Here is an 18,424-nt window from a genome sequence, read left to right on the forward strand (position 1 = left end):
AGCCTGGGCGACACAGCAAGACCCTGTCTCAATAAAAATTAGATTAAATTAATGTCCCATCTCTTGCAAGCTTCAGACACACATCCCTATTGCTTTTCTCCGCGTGGGTCGCTCGGCGATGGGGTTGGGGATTTTCACGGTGCTGTCCCCCAACTCGAACTTCACACCTTGACCGAGGGCCCCCGGGAGGCGGCCGCGAGGTCCCCCAGCGCGACGGGGCCCGGCCCTTTAAGCGCCGCGGGCGCGCGCAGTGCGTGCCTAAGGATTGCGAGTCCGGGCGGCGCGAGCGCGCGCGGGTGGGCGCGCACAGGGAGAGCGCGCGGCGGGGCGGCCCGGAACAGTCTGCGACAGACGGGCGGCGGCGTGAGGGCTCCGGGTCGCTGGCGGCGTGGACACCTGAGTCCCGGGGTAGGGGTCTCCCGCGAGGTGAGTGCGGCCCTAGGACTCCGGGCAGGGCTGGAGCGACGGGAGGGCGTCCTGGCGGCGGTGGCGGCGCTGGGCTCTGGCTGGGACGCCGGCGGTCGGGCAGAGAGGGGGCGCCGGACCCTGCCTTGGCGCGCTCCTCGCTCTGACTAGGGGAGCCCGGCGCCGCCGCAGAGGCCACCCGGTGCCCGACCCCCGACCCCGGGGCGTCGCTGCCTCCTCGGGGACCTCGGAGTCGGGGCGCGGCGGGGAGCGCGCTGGGTTCCGAGTCTGGGGCTATCCTGAGGGCTCGGGTGGAGGCGGGTTTCCCAGCCTTGGGCGCAGAGGGTCCCCGCTGTCCCCACCGTCCGTCCCCCAACCCGGGACCCCTGTCCTTTGCGCCGTGGGACCCCATGCGGCCTCGGGGAGAGGGTGCGGGTCCGACACGGCGGGCGGAGCCACCTGTTCCACCCGGGCCCCCAGGTCCTGGAATCACGCGGGGATGTGCAGGGTCTGCCCAGCCCAGCGCGGCGGGAGGGACTAAAATAGAGGAGAAAATGTGGCCCGTGTGATGAAATTGAACAAAAGGCAGTAAAATAAACTCCAGTATTTCTCCAAGGCTTTGAAAGTTTCCCAGTATTGTTTTACGGAGTCTAAATTTAAGCATGTAGTTGTTTGGTGTATTTTTTTTTTTTCCTTAACTGCAGGAACTAACCTCAGAAAACTTTTAACTCTACCAGAACCTAGTGCGTGCAGAGCAGAAAAGTTAAAGTGAGTGAAGGAAAATGAGTGTGTGTGTGTTTTTCCACCCTAAACAGAGTAAAACGTTCAGATCTGTAGGAAGAAGGTTCTTTCTGGCTCCAATTTTAACGGAGAACATTTTTTAAAAATCGGTATTTCTGAAAGGTATCGAAAGACCAAACCAGGCATACGTGGAAACTTGAGGGAAATACTCATAGGAGAAAACTTTATTAAAAATACTTTTTACATTATTTTTTAAAAACACTACATAAAAGTGCCCCAGCATGCACTAAAAAGTTTGCCCTCCAAGTTCCGTGTCTGAATGTTACTGATTGTTTTTCTAGGTGGAGGAGGTATTTTCGTTCATGAAGCCAATGTGGAAATACAAACAAATGCCCTATTGACTTGGGATTGGGTGGGAAGGATGGAAGTTGTCTAAAATCTTTCTTGCCAAAGTTGACAGCGTATGTATGGAATCTTGTGTGTTTTCTTGTCCAGACTAGTAATAGCCATGATAAAGCGACTGGATTATATTCCTTGGTAACAGCACTTCAAATGAGCTTTCTTTGAAAATTTTAGATGCTGATGATTTAAAAGTAACACATTTTCTCCATTACTAGAAATCAGAAATCCAAAATTAGAGTGATAGTGAAGCGAAGGCTGGAAAGAGGAGCGATGCTTTTAAGAAGGTCTGAGCGTGTTTGAATCTGTGGTTGCTGGGGGTGGGGGAGTTGCCCATTAATTCATTCAGGAATATTTGTAGACTGACCACCTACAGCGCGCAGAGCCGTGACTGGTCATCCAGCATACAGTCATTTCTAGATAACAGCCACATGGCCCAAACTGATTAAAACCAGATCAAGCAAGCCTTCATCGGCAGCTGAAGAGATACCTGGCCTTGGTTCCAAAGTTCTTAGACACCCAAGGCGCCCAGAGTTGGCACTGTGTGTTGATTTGGAAGATCATCTCAGATAACTCCAGGAGTGGAGCCTGGAAACCTGAAGGGGGAGAGAGGAAGGGCCTGCGTAGAGCAGAGCTGAGAACAGGGGAGCCTCTAGAACTAGAAGTTCAAGTGCATCTTATCTGCAGTGTTGTGGGGCAGCTGCCGGTGGCACAGAGGCCATTCGGGAGGTGCCAGGGGAATCCTAGGAGCATCCCAGAACCTGAGCTCTTTCCTTTGACGGTGAAGGCCATCGTTGCGTTTCACTTTCCTTTGCACTTGGTGGCTTGCTTCCTAGGTGCCTGTGTGCTCTAAGAGGAGGGCCTTGCAACTCCGCCCCTGATTGACTGCAGCCATCCCCGCTCCACTCTGAGGGGTCTCCTGGCCACCATAGGAAAGCCTGTGTTCATGGAGGCACTGCCCTCTGCACGGGTTGTGTCCAGCCAGTGGCATCAACAGCCTCTGCCTGCGGAACTCACAGTGAAGCTGCCGCTTTCCATAATGCCCTTGTCCCCTTTCTAGACTGGCAGCATTCATCTTGAAACCTAAGAGTATTTTAAGAAAGTTGGTGCTAGGTTTCTAATCTGTGCATTCAGGATTGGCAGGGAAGGACTGTATGGGGAGAGCATTCTGCCTTGTCGGACAGGGATGGGAGAGCTCTTCGTGAACGTGTCTCTTCGGACTAGGTATTGCCAGAGACTGTAGCACTGTGAAGAGTTCATGCTGTTTATCTTTTTTATTATAGTCAAATACATAGAACATAAAATTTACCACTTTAAAGTGCACAAATCAGTGGCATTAAGTACATTCCATTCCCAAAGTTATGCAATCATCACCACTATCAAGTTCCAGAACTTTTTCATCACTCCAAAATGAAACCCATTAAGCAGATGATTCCCATTGCCCTCTCCCAACCTCTGGCAGCCACTGATCTCCTTCTGTCTCGGTAGACTTGCCCCTTCTGGATGTTTATACAGATGGAATCTTAAAATCTGTGGCCTCTTGTGTCTGGCGTCTTTGACTTAGCACAATGTTTTTCAAGGTCCGTCCGTGTCGCGGCGTGTATCGTTGCTTCCCTCCTTTTTATCGCCGAATAATGTTCCATTATGTGGACAGATCGCATTCTATGTACCCATTCATCAGATGAATGACTTTGGGTTGTTTCCACCTTTTGGCTATTGTGAATAGTACTGCTATGAACCGTTGTGTACAAGTTTTTGTTTGAACACCTGTTGTCAATTCTTTTGGGTCCGTACCTGAAAGTAGAATTCCCGGGTCATATGGTAATTCTGTGATTAACTTGCTGAGGAGCTGCCGACTGTTTTCTATAGCAGCTGTACCATTTTGTGTTCCCACTAGCAACGTGTGAGGGTTCTAGTTTCTCGACATCCTTGTCAACCACTTGTTATTTTCCCCCGCCTTTTTATTTACCTATTTATTTATTTATTTATTTATTTGAGACGGAGTCTCGCTCTGTCACCCAGGCTGGAGTGCAGTGGTGTGATCTTGGCTCACTGCAAGCTCCGCCTCCCGTGTTCACACCATTCTCCTGCCTCAGCCTCCTGAGTAGCTGGGACCACAGGCGCCGCCTACCACCACGCCGGGCTAATTTTTTGTATTTTTAGTCGAGTCGGGGTTTCACCATGTTAGCCAGAATGGTCTTGATCTCCTGACCTCGTGATCCGCCCGCTTCGGCCTCCCAAAGTGCTGGGATTACAGGCATGAGCCACCGCACCCGGCCTTTTTTTTTTTTTTTTTTTTCCTCTGACATAGGATTTCACTGTGTTGCCCAGGCTGGAGTGCAGTGGCACGATCTCAGCTCACTGCAGCCTCAACCTTCCAGGCTCAAGTGATCCTCCCACCTCAGCCTCCAGGGTAGCTAGGACCACAGGCACGTGCCACCACATCCAGCTGTGTTTTTGTGTTTTTTGTAGAGACTGGGTTTTGCCATGTTACCCAGGCTGGTCTCAAACTCCTGGGTTCAAGCGATCTTCCCACATCTGCCTTCCAAAGTGCTGGGATTACAGGCATGAGCCACCATGCTTGGCCTTCCTTTACAAAAAAAAAAAAAATTCCGGTCCTCCTAGTGGGTATGAAGTAGTATCTCACGGTGGTTTTGGTGCATTTCTCGAACGACTTCGTTGCTGGACATCTCTTCAGATGCTTGTTGGCCACATCTTCTTTAGAGAAATGTCTGCTGAGAACTCGATTCTCTTTTTGTGTTAGCTTTCGTATCATGAAATTTTGCATGTGACTAAGTACGGTTATTTGTATAGGGCTTGGTTTGTATATTTAGGTTCCTTCCTAAAGCTTCATTCTGTTGTGGGTTTTTTCCTGCTTTCTCTTCTAGGCTGCTGCTGCTTCTCCTTGGAAGCCAGTTGTCTGACTTGTGCTTTGTCATTTTTAATCTTCTGCCTGTTGTAGTTCTTGACCCCAAGCCTGGGGTATTGATCAGTTCATCTGGCAGTACAGTATTTATGGATTGACCACGTACAATGTGCCAAGCTGTTGGGCGGGTCATTGGGCATACAAACATGGAAGTCCTTTTTTTTTTTGAGACATGGTCTCACTCTGTCACCTAAACTGGAATGCAGCGGCACAATCACAGCTCACTGCAGCCTCGACCTCCCAGGCTCAGATGATCCTCCCCCCTCAGCCTCCAGAGTAGCTGGGACTACGGGTGCGTGCCACCATGCCTGGCTGATTTTTGTGTTTTTGATAGAGCTGGGTCTCGCTGTGTTGCACAGGATGGTCTTGAACCCCTGGGTTCAAGCAGTCCCCCCACCTTAGCCCCTGAAAGTGCTGGGATTACAGGCAAGAGCCACCTTCTCTTTTTGATACACGTCTCTTTGTGATGTGCACAGATTACATTTTTTTTAATTAGGCTAATGGGCATATCAGGATAAAGAACGGTACTGCCCTGGAATTTAAGGGATCTGTGTCAGGTTTCAGCCCCCGATAGCTGTGTGGCCTCAGGGTTCACCCTTCACCCTTCTGGAACTTGGTTTCCTGGTCTGTAAAATTTGGGGTAGGGCTGAATGACTTCTCAGACCTTGAAACTGGAGTTTCACTATAGCTTTCCTTTACAAACCAGATTCTGGGGGTATTTCAAACCATGTAGTTTGCACATATTACTTAAAGGAACTCTCTGTGTGAAAAAAAAAAAAGTCTATACTCTTTTGTACTAGACTATAAACAGGTGAGTTGGGTCCATTGCTGCCTCCAAAAATAGTACAATTGATATTTTCTATAAATATTCAGAGCATTTTGGCCGGGCACGGTGGCTCACACCTGTAATCCCAGCACTATGGGAGGCCAAGGCAGGCGGATCACCTGAGGTCAGGAGTTTGAGACCACCCTGGCCAACATGGTGAAACCCCATCTCTACTAAAAATACAAAAAATTAGCTTGGCATGGTGGTGCGTGCCTGTAATCCCAGCTACTCGGGAGGCTGAGGCAGGAGAATCGCTTGAACTCAGGAGGTGAAGGTTGTAGTGAGCTGAGATCACGCCACTACACTCCAACCTGGAAGACAGAGTGAGACTTTATCTCCAAAATAAATAATAAACAAACATGCTGAGAGTTTAAAGAGTTGTAGTGAAGATTCGAGTTCCTAACACGCTGGGAATACGGAGGTGACTAAGGCAGTGTGGGCCCTGCTCCCATGAAGCCTTGCTTGGGTAAAGGAGACATTCAATGTCCGATGTGAATTGATAACAGAGACCCACAGGTGTTTTGGGAGCAGAGGACAGTGTCTTTCTGTCAGGGGTGTCAGAACACCAGCTGGAGAACGTAACATTTGAGCTGGGCCAACAAGGGCAGCATAGGGGACAATTTAGGCCAACATGGTGGAATTGAGGAGTCAGTTATTATGCTGCAAGGGGTTAGCCTTCCAGTCGGGGGCATGGACCAGCGAAGCTTTCTGAGTAGGTTGCAGTGGCAGATCTTGTTTCCCGGCTCTCCTGTGGAGTAGACGTTTACATATGGAGGGATTAACTTGAAGTTGAACAGGATGTTAGGGACTGAGGAAGGCAGCATAGAAAAAGGAGGATATAAGATGGTATGAACAAGGGGAAGACACCTGGGCATGTCAATTGTCGAATTGAATTTTAGGTTCAAAAAAAAGTTTTTTAAAAGTATTACATACCCGGGCATGCTAGATCATGCCTGTAATCCCAACACTTTGGGAGGCCAAGGTGGGAGGATTGCTTGAACCCAGGAGTTTGAGACCAGTCTGGGAAACATAGGGAGACCCCCATCTACAAAAAATTAAAAAATTAGCCAGGTGTGGTAGTGTGTACCTGTAGACCCAGCTACTCAGGACGCTGAGGCAGGAGATGCTTGAGCCCAGGAGGTTGAGGCTACAGTGAGCTGTGATTGTGCCACTGCATTCTAGCCTGTAAGACAGAGCGAGACTCTGTCTCAAAAAAAAAAAAAAAAAAAAGTATTGTGCTACAGTAGAATGCTAGAACCAGCTCTGTCAGACTTGCCAAACTGACTTAGAGGCGCTGTACCGCGGTTTCTTTATGCCACAAATTGCCCTCCATCTACACCAGGTAACCAATGAATTTGTTGCATGAGCTCCTGCTAATGCCAGCAGTATCACTTTAAGAATGAGATGGCACTAAAATGTGCATGAGGTGAGTCTGCTCTGTTAATTTTCTTTTTTTTCTTTACTTCTGATTTTTTTTTTTTTTTTTTTTAGACCAAGTCTTGCTCTGTCACCCAGGCTGGAGTGCAGTGGCATGATCTTGGCTCACTGCAGCCTCCACCTCCTGGGCTCAAGCAATTCTCCCACCTCAGCCTCCGGAGTATCTGGGACTACAGGCGTGTGCCCCCATGCCTGGCTAATTTTTGCATTTTAGTAGAGACGGGGTTTTGCCATGTTGGCCATGCTGGTCTCGAACTCCTAAGCTCAAGTGATTCACCTACCTCAGCCTCCCAAAGTGCCGGGATTACAGGTGTGAGCCACTGTGCCAGCCACAATAGGCAGTTTTTCAGCCCTCCTCTCCCCACTCCATGGACCTTCCCACCTTTTGGAGTCTCCCGTGTCCATTATTTCACTCTGTGCATTTATGTGGACCCATCGTTCAGTTCCCACTTGTGAGAACATGCAGTGTTTGACTTTCAGAGTTAGAGTTTGACTTTCACTTAGGATAATGCCTTCAGTTCCATCCACGTTGCTGCAAAAGACATGATTGCATTCATTTTTATGGCTTAGTAGTCGTCCGTGGTGTTTATATACCACATTTTCTTTATCCTGTTGTCTCTCGATGGACGCCTAGATTGATTCTGTGACGGTTACTGTGAACAGCGCCGCGGTAAAGATGCAAGTGCAGGTGTCTTTTGATGTAATGATTTCTCTCCCTGTAGGTAGATAACCAGTAGTGAGATTGCTGGGTCCTGTGGTAGTTCTAGGTTTAGTCCCTGAGAAATCTCTATTCTGTTTTCCATAGTCGACTCTACCCTTGAGCTACTTAAAGGTGTCCTGATTTCTCTGAGAGAGGTTGATAGCCATTCCTTGGACTTCTGAAAATAGTCACATGGGAACTGTTAGTTGGAATCTTCCAGTTTTTTCAACAAACATTTGGTGGTCCCCATTGCTTAAAAATGTGCTAAAAACCCCTGCTTTCTCTCTGCCCTATTAAAACTGGGTAATGCCTTTGTGCCCACAGGCTTGGATTGACTTGAGGAATTTGCTAGCAGGTTCCCCAGAGGTATAGGAAGAGCGGGAGGAGAAGCAGCCTCTAGCTCCTGCCCAGGGAGGAGGTGGTTACTGGCCTCACCTTACTGACATCATCCATCATCTGGCTCACAAAGGGACTGGTGGAAGACGAGGTTAAAAGTTTCATGCTTTGGATTCCCACCAGGAGGTCTTGTGTGAGCTTGTTCCACCCTGGTGTGGATTTAAATCTGTTCAACTTGAGATAAGATATGTAAATCAGACCACGGCTGCCAGTCTAACCAGGTGTTATAAATACCAGTGCTAAATGAACATGCTCTAAGCCAGCTTTCTTTTCACTGGGAGCGTGGATTAAAAATTCAGCCAAGAATTTTGAGCTTCTTGGGGTGGGGGTGTTGGGGGAGCACTGTAGAACCCTATAAAACAATAAGGTGTAATAATTCCTTCCTAGCAAGAAGTACTACATTTATCTCATTAGTGAAGCACATATTGGGTGCTTGGTAATATTTGCTAAGCAAATAAAGACAAAGCACACAAACTTGTTTCACAAAAGTAGAATGACTTCAACTGGAATTTTCTTCTATCCATAAATAATTTGCTCAGGAATCCAGAAATGTAATAGACATACCAACTGTCCATTTTTCAAAAATGAGCTGAGTAAAAAACGTGCAGTGTCTCTCTTCACAAACATTTCTTTTTTCAATTTTCATTATTTTCCAAAACCTCGGAGATTGATACCAGTTTGCAAACATTGCATCAGCTAGAACTGTTCCCCAGCTAGACTCTGCTCTGGTTGACCTCCCCTCGCCTTCCTTCTGGGTCATTCGTTTTTGTTACTAGGACCCAATCAGATGTCTGGTCAAGATTGTTTTCAGGTGAGATTTTGCTTTAGGAAAATCTGGTTTTGGTATCTTTTTCAGTGATGGCGAACCGACAGTAGGAAACTTCTTCCCTCGGGGCCTGTTAAAACCCAGCCTCTCTAGGTAAGGCGACCCGGTGAACTTGTTTGCTTTAAGTGTGGGCGAATCAATTACTTCCATGTGATGTGTGGCTGGGAGTAAATCACTGCTCCTATTAACACAGCTGAAACTATTCACAACAGAGACAGTTTGAAATCAACCTTGTTTTTGTACATTGTTCAGAAAGTGCTTTTTATTTAAAAAAATTAATTTAAAATTAAAAAAATAAGTGAAAGCATGATCATTCTTCCAGGAAGTAGAATTACTAGCCTTTTAAAATCTGTGTTTAAGGTTCTAAGTTCTTACGTAAGGCATTTCAGAAGTAAGGGAAATCCCAGTTTGGAGGAAAAGCAGAATCATAGGAAAAGGGTGCTAAACCGTGACCGCATCGATGTTTCAAACTCCAGAACAAAACTGCCCACACTCCCAGCAGCCAACTTCCACCTGGATCTTTCTTTGATCTTCAGTGCTGGGATATAGTCCTAGTTTGCTTAGGGAGAATTTTTGGAAGCATTCTTTTCTTTCCAAGGTTTTTTTCTTGAAATTGAGAAATAGCGCAGACTAAAGAGTAGTTGCTTCATATGCTTCATATTTATTTTACTGCAGCCTCTGTATTTCTGTGGAGGCCCATTTTTAAGATTAATTTTGGTCATGGATTACACGTGTAGATGCATACACATTCATATTGACATGGATTACCTGTTAATATTGGGAGGCGTTACTGGGTTAGCGTGTGTAATGTTTATTGGTGTCAGCTTTTTAATACATCGTTATTTATGAAGCTGGGTTAAACATCCTTTCTACTGCTGTGTGTTTAAAGTCACTCCCCTCCACCGCCCCATGTCCCGATTTAAATGTATAAATTGGATGAGATTAATTTCTCCTAAATTGGAAGGACTTGATCTATAAATATGGTGGAGAGGGAGGGATAATAACCACACTGATGTTAACATGTTTGAAACTACTCTTAAGTATTTAAGCTTTTCTTTTAGATCCAAGGTCTGTTTTTAGGGTGCTCTTTTTTTTTTATTTAGATGGTTTTAGAGTTTTGTTTTGTTTTTGAGACAGGGTGTCACTCTGTCACCCAGGCTAGAGTGCAGTGGCTCAGTCTTTGCTTAGGGCATCCTCCACCTCCCAAATTCAAGCAATTATCCCACCTCAGCCTCCCGAGTAGCTGGGATTACAGGCACACGCCACCATGCCCGGCTAATTTTTGTATTTTTTGGTAGAGACAGCATTTCACCTTGTTGGCCAGGCTGGTCTCAAACTCCTGACCTCAAGTGATCCACCCACCTCAGCCTCCCAAAGTGCTGGGATTACAGGCATGAGCCATTGTACCCGGCTGGTTTTAGAGTTTTTAAATATGAATTTTGGTTAAGTAACAAATAGTGATTAAGTCTGTATTTTGTGACAAGTATTATACAAAATGTTGTGGCTTTTTTTTTTTTTTTTTTTTTAGTTCTTTGCTGGGTGCAGTGGCTCACACCTGTAGTCCCAACTCGGGAGGCTGAGGCAGGAGGATTGTTTGAGCCCAGGTGGTCCAGGCCAGCCTGGGTGATGTAATGAGACCCCATCTCCAAAAAAATTTTTTTAATTAAAAAGCTTTGCCGGCTGGGTGTGGTGGCTCACACCTGTAATCCCAGCACTTTGGGAGGCCAAGATGGGTGGATCACCTGAGGTCAGGAGTTCGAGACCAGCCTGGCCAACGTGGTGAAACCCCATCTCTACTCAAAATACAAAAATTAGCTGGGTGTGGTGGCTGGTGCCTGTAGTCCCAGTTACCCTGGGGGCTGGGGCAGGAGAATCTTTTGAACCCAGGAGGCAGAGGTTGCAGTGAGCCGAGATCACGCCATTGCACTCCAGCCTGGGTGGCAAGAGTGAGGCTCCATCTCAAAACACAAAAAAAGAGCTTTGCCTACAAGGAGTTTATCGTCTAATGGAGGAAAACAAGAATTACATGCAGAAACCTTATGGGATCAATTGTATCCAAGTGGGAAAAATGGCACATAGAGTGAGCAAGTGGTGGGTATCAACAGCAGACATGAGAGTCTGGCGGGGAGGCCAGTGATGAAGGAGTCACGAAGGCTTGACCATGTTCGGTAGAGTTTTTGAGCCAAGCTTTGAAGCCTGGGAGGAGGGCAGCAGGGAGGCAGTGGGAAGGGGTTCCCAAGTGAGTAGCTCTTTCTTTTTTTTTTTTTTTTTTTTTGAGATAGAGTCTCGCTCTGTCGCCTAGGCTGGAGTGCAGTGGTGCAATCTCAGCTCACTGCAACCTCTGCTTCTCAGGTTCAAGCGGTTCTCCTGCTTCAGGTTCCCAAATAGCTGGGATTACAGGCACTCACCACCACACCCAGCTAATTTTTGTAATTTTAGTAAAGACAGGGTTTCACCATGTTAGCCAGAATGATCTCGATCTTTTGACCTCGTGACTTACCCACCTCGGCCTCCCAAAGTGCTGGGATTACAGGCGTGAGCCACCGCGCCTGGCCACGAGTAGCACTTTCATAGGAGACCTGGTTCAAATTGTGGAAAGGAAGGTGGAAGAGACAAGGCTAGGCCAGATTCTAGAGAGACACTTTTTAAAGCCTCACATTCTTACAGATCGGCTCCTTGGCAGTACAGATGAGGAAAATGAAAACTCAGCCACCTGGCAGGGCGTGGTGGCTCATGCCTATAATCCCAGCACTTTGGGAGGCCGAGGCTGGTGGATCATCTGAGGTCAGGAGTTCGAGACAAACCTGGCCAACCTGGTGAAACCCCATCTCTACTAAAAATACAAAAATTAGCCGGGTATGGTAGTGCATACCTGTAATCCCAGCTACTCAGGAAGCTGAGGCAGGAGAATCATTTGAACCCAGGTGGTGGAGGTTGCAGTGAGCCAAGATCGCACCATTGCACTCCAGTCTGGGTGACAGAGCAAGACTCCATCTCAAAAAAATAAATACATAAAACTCGGCCACCTTGCCTGGCCTGTGGTATCAAGAGTAAACTGGGATTTTAGAAATGTTAGTTATTGAGGCTGGGCGCAGTGGCTCACGCCTGTAATCAATCCCAGCACTTTGTGAGGCTGAGATGGGTGGATCACCTGAGGTCAGGAGTTCGAAACCAGCCTGGCCAACATGGTGAAACCCTGTGTCTACTAAAAATACAAAAATTAGCCAGGCATGGTGGCAGGTGCCTGTAATCCTAGCTACTTGGGAGGCTGAGGCAGGAGAATTGTTCAAACCCAGGAGGCAGAAGTTGCAGTGAGCTGAGATCGTGCCACTGCACTCCAGCCTGGGCGACAGAGTGAGAATCTGTCTTAAAAAAAAAAAAAAAGAAAAAGAAATGTTAGTTATTGCAATATCTGGTAGTTTACAGGTGGGTGCGATATGAGTGTTGGTTTCTTTTGACCTTGGAGGAAGAAAACGCTCTAGGAGCCCCAGCTCCTCTTACCTCTGCCTGAAGTTGGCTCTGTGCACTTCTGTATGAATGTGCAACTTTGGTGTGGTGGGGACAGGGATGACATGGACATTGGGCTTGGTGTGTGAACGTAGAGAAGGAACCAGGCGTGTGCTCAGAGCTCTCGGGTGTGTCATGATAACGAGGGTAAAATCCTATTTTTACGAAAGTAGTCTATAAATTATTTTTAGAGTAAAAAGGAAATGGTTAATTTAGTCTAAGGGTTTGTTTTTGTTTTTTAAAGCCCTACTTAAGTCGAATAATAGAAAACAAAGAATGTATGGACTCAGTTTCCTTCAATTTATGAATTGAGTTTAAAAAACTCTGCAAGAGTCTTGACATCATTCATTGCTTCCTTTTCCAGTACATTTCTTATTATAAAACTCATTTTTGTTAATACACAATTACATAAAAATAGGAAGTAACACAGAACCAGATAGAAACTATGAAAAAGCAGGACTCTTTTCTTCGTTTGAGTAAAATCAAAGCAAAGTGCCTGTCACATAGAAGACACTGATGCCTGTTCACATGGATGAATGTTGTCAAGAGCCACTAGCCTTAGGGCCAACAATGGCTGTTTTGTATTTACTGATCTTTATTTTCACCCACCGCTTCCCCATATGAAGAAGCCCACTCATGGTAGCGAGTGGGGTGATTCAGAAAGAGTTCCCACCGTGAAACGCTCTCATTCATGATGCTCTTGAAGGTCAAGGAAAACACAGCTTTTTGAAAAGGGCTTGGCTGTTAAGTCACCATATAGGGATTTTGGGGGGATGTGGCTTTATTTATTTATCTAGAGACAGAGTCTCACTCTGTCGCCCAGGCTGCAGTGCAGTGGCACGATCTTGGCTCACTGCAACCTCGGCCTTCTGGGTTCAAGCGATTCTCCTGCCTCAGTCTCCCGAGTAGCTGGGATTACAGGCGTCCACCACTATGCCCGGCTAATTTTTTTTATTTTTTTGAGACAGAGTCTCACTCTGTTGGCCAGGCTGGTGTGCAGTGGTGTGATCTCCACTCACTGCAGCCTCCACCTTCCAGGTTCAAGCGATTCTCCCATCTCAGCTTCCCAAGTAGTTGGGATTACGGGCGCATACCACCACACCCGGCTAATTTTTGCATTTTTGGTAGAGATAGGGTTTCACCATGTTAGCCAGGCTGGTCTCGATCTCCTGACCTCAGGTGATCCTCCCACCTCAGCCTCCCAAAGTGCTGGGATTACAGGCGTGAGCCACCACACCTGGCCAGGATGTAGCTTTAAAGACAATTTCTTTCCTAAGATATGTTTATTCTATATTTTGGAACAAATCTTCACAAAATTCATGGTATGCACGCCGGCCCCTTCCTAGCGTGTAGGTGTGCACTTTGACCCTGCTGTAGTGTGTAAGTATGCTCACTGACCTCTGCCCTACTGTATATCCTGACACAGGAAGGGGGATGTCTTTTAGAAGCTCATTTCTACCTCTTTCCCAGCTCAACTGTGCTTGTCTTGACTGTATCTTAAAAGTGCTGGTTAATGGTGGGTGTCTGGACAAGGTAGGAGAGTCTATAAACCTATACCGAAGTCCTCTCTTATACACGGTTTTGCTTTCCATAGTTTCAGTTACTTGCAGTCAACCATGGTCCAAAAATATGCGATGGAAAATTCCAGAAATAAATCCTTCATAAGCTTTAAATTGTGCACCATTCTGAGTAGTGGGATGAAATGCGTCGTTCTGATCCATTGCCTCCTGCATGCGAATCCTCCTTTGCCCGGAGTCCCCACCTGCCCATCACTTAGTAGCCAACTCAGTTCTCAGATCAGCTGTCTATGTGGCCGTGCTTATGTTCAAGTCACTTTTATTTAATAATGGCCCTGAAGCAGAAGAGGCATGATGCTGGCTGGTAATTTGTATATGCTGAAGAGAAGCTACCAAGTGCTTCCTTTAAGTGAAAAGGTGTGAAAGTTCTCAACTTGGAGAAGAAAAAAAAATCAAATGCTGAGGTCGCTGAGACCTACCGTAAGAACAAATCATCTTCTGTCTGTGAAGGTGTGAAGAAGGAAAAAGAAATTTATATTAGTTTTGCTGTCACACTTCATACGTTCAAGTTATGGCCACTGTGTGACAAGTGCTTAGGGACATTTGTAGGTAGAAGACATGAACACAAGCTCCAATTGCTGGCAGACGGGTTGGGATTGGTGCTGTCTGCAGATTCAAGCATCCACTGAGGGTCTTGGAACATACCCCCTCAGATAAGGGAGAACTGCAGCAATGTAGGTACATGGGGCTGTCTTCAGACCCAGCCTGGACCTGTTTTTGTGAAGTGTTTGCAATGGCAATGAGTTGCGTAACATAGACATACTAAGCAAGATTGGTTCTACATCACTTGGTTAAGGGGAATAATTTTTCCATTCACGTTCAGAACTACCAAAGACAGTAATTACCTTGTGATTTGGTTGAAGCTGTCTGTAGGGAATCCAAGTCTTATAAGACACGATTTCTTTCCCTCACATTTCCTCAGTGCAAAACCTAATAGTAGAATGTGAGAAACTTCATATTATTTGTTCCAGCTTAGATTCTTCAGTAAAGTGCGTTGGGTTAACCGTTCCCTGGTTAGTTGTGAGCTGAACTGTGATGCTAGAAAAGGTTACCTTCGGGGTTTTTCCTCTTCCTGTTCCTACACCCTTGCGGTCTTCGGACTTCCCTCCTGAATTCCCCCGGGGTTTCTAGGTGGTGCCTGTCTTTTCTTCCCTCATTAGATCATAACTTATCTGCCTGTATCATCTCCTGACATACTGGGTCTTTCAAAGGCTCCAAGGTGCTGAAATGACCTGATAAATCATTTCTTTAACCTCCAGGAAACCTTTCCTTTCTGTGTTGGTAGCAGCCAGACTCAGGTGCCCTCCGGTGAGTGAGGCGGGCGGGTGTCTATTTTAGAACAATCAGGTCATGCCCCCGACACACACTCACCCCCCAGACTCACCAGTGGCATTCGAGCCTGGCTATGCATGTAAAATACAGCGCTGGGTTTTAAATGTACATGAATAGAATTGCACTAAGAATCTAACTCTGACTTTTCATTGAGTGCTTTGAAGGTCTGTGCATGGCCTCATCCAGCTGATCTAACTGATATGCAGTATTCCGTAGTAAGCATTTACCACGTTTCTACTTATAGAAAGTTCATGGTAGGCGAAGAACCTGGACTGCCACCAACTCTTCTCAACAGCAGGCAACACTGTAAACCCATCCCGGCACGTGTTTCCATATGTTCCTAGTAGACAGCTCCCCTGGAGTGAAGGCTGAGCAGTGGAATGTGTGGCTCGTAGGACACGCTTAGTTTCTCTAAGTATTGCCCAGTTGCCCTACAGAAGGGTTGTATGAATTAACTCCCAGCAGGTTCACCAAGGTTGACCCACATTCTTGCTGACACTTGTTATTTTTTGTCTAATTTTTGCCACTCCAGTAGGTATTAAATAATGTAGTAGTTTTAGCTTGCACTTTTTTTGTTCACTAGTGAGGTTGAACATCTGTCTTGTACTTCATAATCATCTGGTTTCCTCGTTTGTACACTGTCTAATCATATTCCTTGTTCATTATTTTTTTCTGAGTTTCTTATTAGTTTAGAAGGTTTTGTTATATTCTAGCTATCAATTCCTTATACGTATTAGACATAGTACATATCTTCTATGAGCTGGCAGCTTTTCTCTTAATATTGTCTATGGTGTCCTTAATTTTTATGTAGACAGATGCATTGAAATTTTCACCTTATAACTTGTATTTTTTGAGTCCTAATGAATAGAAAGATTAATAGAGCAAAATAGGAAATTCAGAAATAGAACCAAAAACATATAAACATTTAGTACAAACAACATTAGTATTTCAAAACAGTGGTAAAAGTTGGTTCCTCAGTACTTGGCACTTGAGCTGTCGGATAACCTTCTTGGCTTGAGGGCAGGGAACAGGTCTCTACTCCACACATTACACTGACATAAATCCAAGGCAGATCAGATATTTAAATATGAAAAGTGGAACCATAAAAATGCTAGTAGAAATTCAAGAGGTATATTCTATATTCTTAGAGTAAGAAAGGCCTAAATTTGCAAAAACACAAGCTATAAACAAAAAGATTGATAAATTCAACTACATAAAAATAAATTCTTTAGGTCATATTACAAATTTTAAAAAAATACTTGCGATTTATATCAAGCGATTTCTGTTGGATAGAAATAAAACTTTCCAGTCTGTTTCACTGCTGTCTATCCTAGTACCAGTGCCTTGTGTTTTACTTACTGCTACTTTATAATAACTCCTTGGCCGGGCGCGGTGGCTCACGCCTGTACTCCCAGCATTTTGAGAGGCCAAGGTGGGCGGATCATAAGGTCAGGAGTTCAAGACCAGCCTGGGCAACATGGCGAAATCCCGTCTCTACTAAAAACACAAAAATTAGCTAGATGTGGTGGGGGGCACCTGTAATCCCAGCTACTCGGGAGGCTGAGGCAGGAGAATCACTTGAACCCGGGAGGCAGAGGTTGCAGTGAGCTGAGATCATACCAGTGCACTCCAGCCTGGGCAACAGAGTGAGATTGTCTCAAAAAAAAAAAAAAAAAAAAAGACTTAAAATACAATATGGAATAGCAGTGGTGAAAATAGGAATGATTTTTAATATTTTCCAGTAAGTATGGTGTTTGCTGTCATTTATTTTTATTTTTATTTTCATTTTATTTATTTATTTATTTATTTTTGAGACAAGGTCTAGCTCTGTCACCCAGGCTGGAGTGCAGTGGCCACGATCTCAGCTCACTGCAACCTCAGCCTCCCAGTCTCAAGTGATTCTCCTGCCTCAGCCTCCCAAGTAGCTGGGACTACAGGTACACTCCTCCACCCCTGGCTAATTTTTGTATTTTTAGTAGAAATGGGGTTTCGCCATCTTTGCTGGGCTGGTTTCAAAAGCCTGACCTCAGGTGATCCTCCTGCCTTGGCCTCCCAAAGTGCTGGGATTATAGGTGTGAGCCACCATGCCGTCCTCATTTGTTGTCATTAAAAAAAAAAAAGAAAAACTCTTATTTAGTTAACAAAAAAATTCCTCCTAATTTGTGAAGTTTTAAAAACATTTCTGCATAATTTTAAGTTTCTCAAATGCTTCTTTCATCATCTATTGAGATGATTGAATGGCTTTTCTAATTTAACCTGTTAATGTGCTACATCACGTTGGAAAATTAATGTTAGGCCAACCTTACAATCTTGGGATTAACTCTTCTTTATCATTATTTGGTTTATAGACCCAGTTTACTAATAATTTTATTTGGGACTTTTTGCATCTGCATTCTTAAATGACTGGCTTGTCATTTTTCCTTTCTCATATATTCTTTGGGTTTTGGTGTCAAGGTTTTAGTAGCCTCAAAATTAGATAGTGGGGGCCAGGCGCGGTGGCTCATGCCTGTAATCCCAGCACTTTGGGAGGCCAAGGCAGGTGGATCACCCTGAGGTCAGGGGTTCGAGACCAGCCTGGCCAACATGGCGAAACCCTGTCTCTACTAAAAATACCAAAATTAGCTGGGCGTGGTGGCTCATGCCTGTAATCCCAGCTAATTGGGAGGCTGAGGCAGGAGAATCGCTTGAACCAGGGAGGCGGAGGTTACAGTGAGCGAAGATTGCACCGTTGCACTCCAGCCTGGGCGTCAGAGTGAGACTGTCTAAAAAAAAAAAAAAAATATATATATATATATATATACATATATATATATATATATATATATATATATATATATATGACGGTGGGGGTTGCTTTTCTCTTCTCTGGAAAAGTTTGTGTAAGGTTGGAGTTATTTGTTCCTTGAATGTTTGGTAGAACTCTCCAGCAAAACTTTCTCACCTGCTTTTCACTATTGAAAGATTTTTGTCTGCCGATTCATTTTCATTAGTGGTTATAAGACTTCAGACTTTTTATTTTATTCTTGAATAAGCTTTAACGAGATATTCTTCCAGGAATTTGTCCATTTCATCCATGCTTTCAAATTTACTAGCATAAAATTGTTCATAAAAAACCTTTTCGACACCCATGGCACCTACAGTTATGTCCCCACTTTTTATTCTGATATTGTTCATCCATTTTTCCCCTCAGTTCTGTTGAACGTTTGTCAATTTTATTAATATTTTCAAAAACCAATTTTTTGTTTTATTTTTCTCTACTGTATGTTTTTCTATTTAATTTCATGTTCTTTTTCTTGTTGATTTTGTATTTATTCTTTTGGGTTTTTCCTAACTTAAGTTAGATGCTTGGTTC

General features: G+C 45.2%; 1 protein-coding gene across 3 annotated transcripts in view; it reads left to right on the top strand.

Moving 5' to 3' along the window:
• Positions 1-299: 299 nt before the first annotated feature.
• The window catches only part of PROSER2 (proline and serine rich 2), a 47,987-nt gene continuing 29,862 nt past the window's right edge, over positions 300-18,424 (top strand). For 2 of the 3 annotated variants that reach the window (XM_001135699.8, XM_063781384.1), the window contains exon 1: positions 300-426. The gene's annotated coding sequence lies outside the window, so the exon portion shown is untranslated. Of the gene's footprint in view, positions 427-8,691; positions 8,750-18,424 lie in introns of those variants that run through there. The other variant, XM_063781385.1, reaches the window with a different exon arrangement.

Source organism: Pan troglodytes, chromosome 8, assembly GCF_028858775.2.
Source record: "Pan troglodytes isolate AG18354 chromosome 8, NHGRI_mPanTro3-v2.0_pri, whole genome shotgun sequence".
Lineage (NCBI taxonomy): Eukaryota > Metazoa > Chordata > Mammalia > Primates > Hominidae > Pan > Pan troglodytes.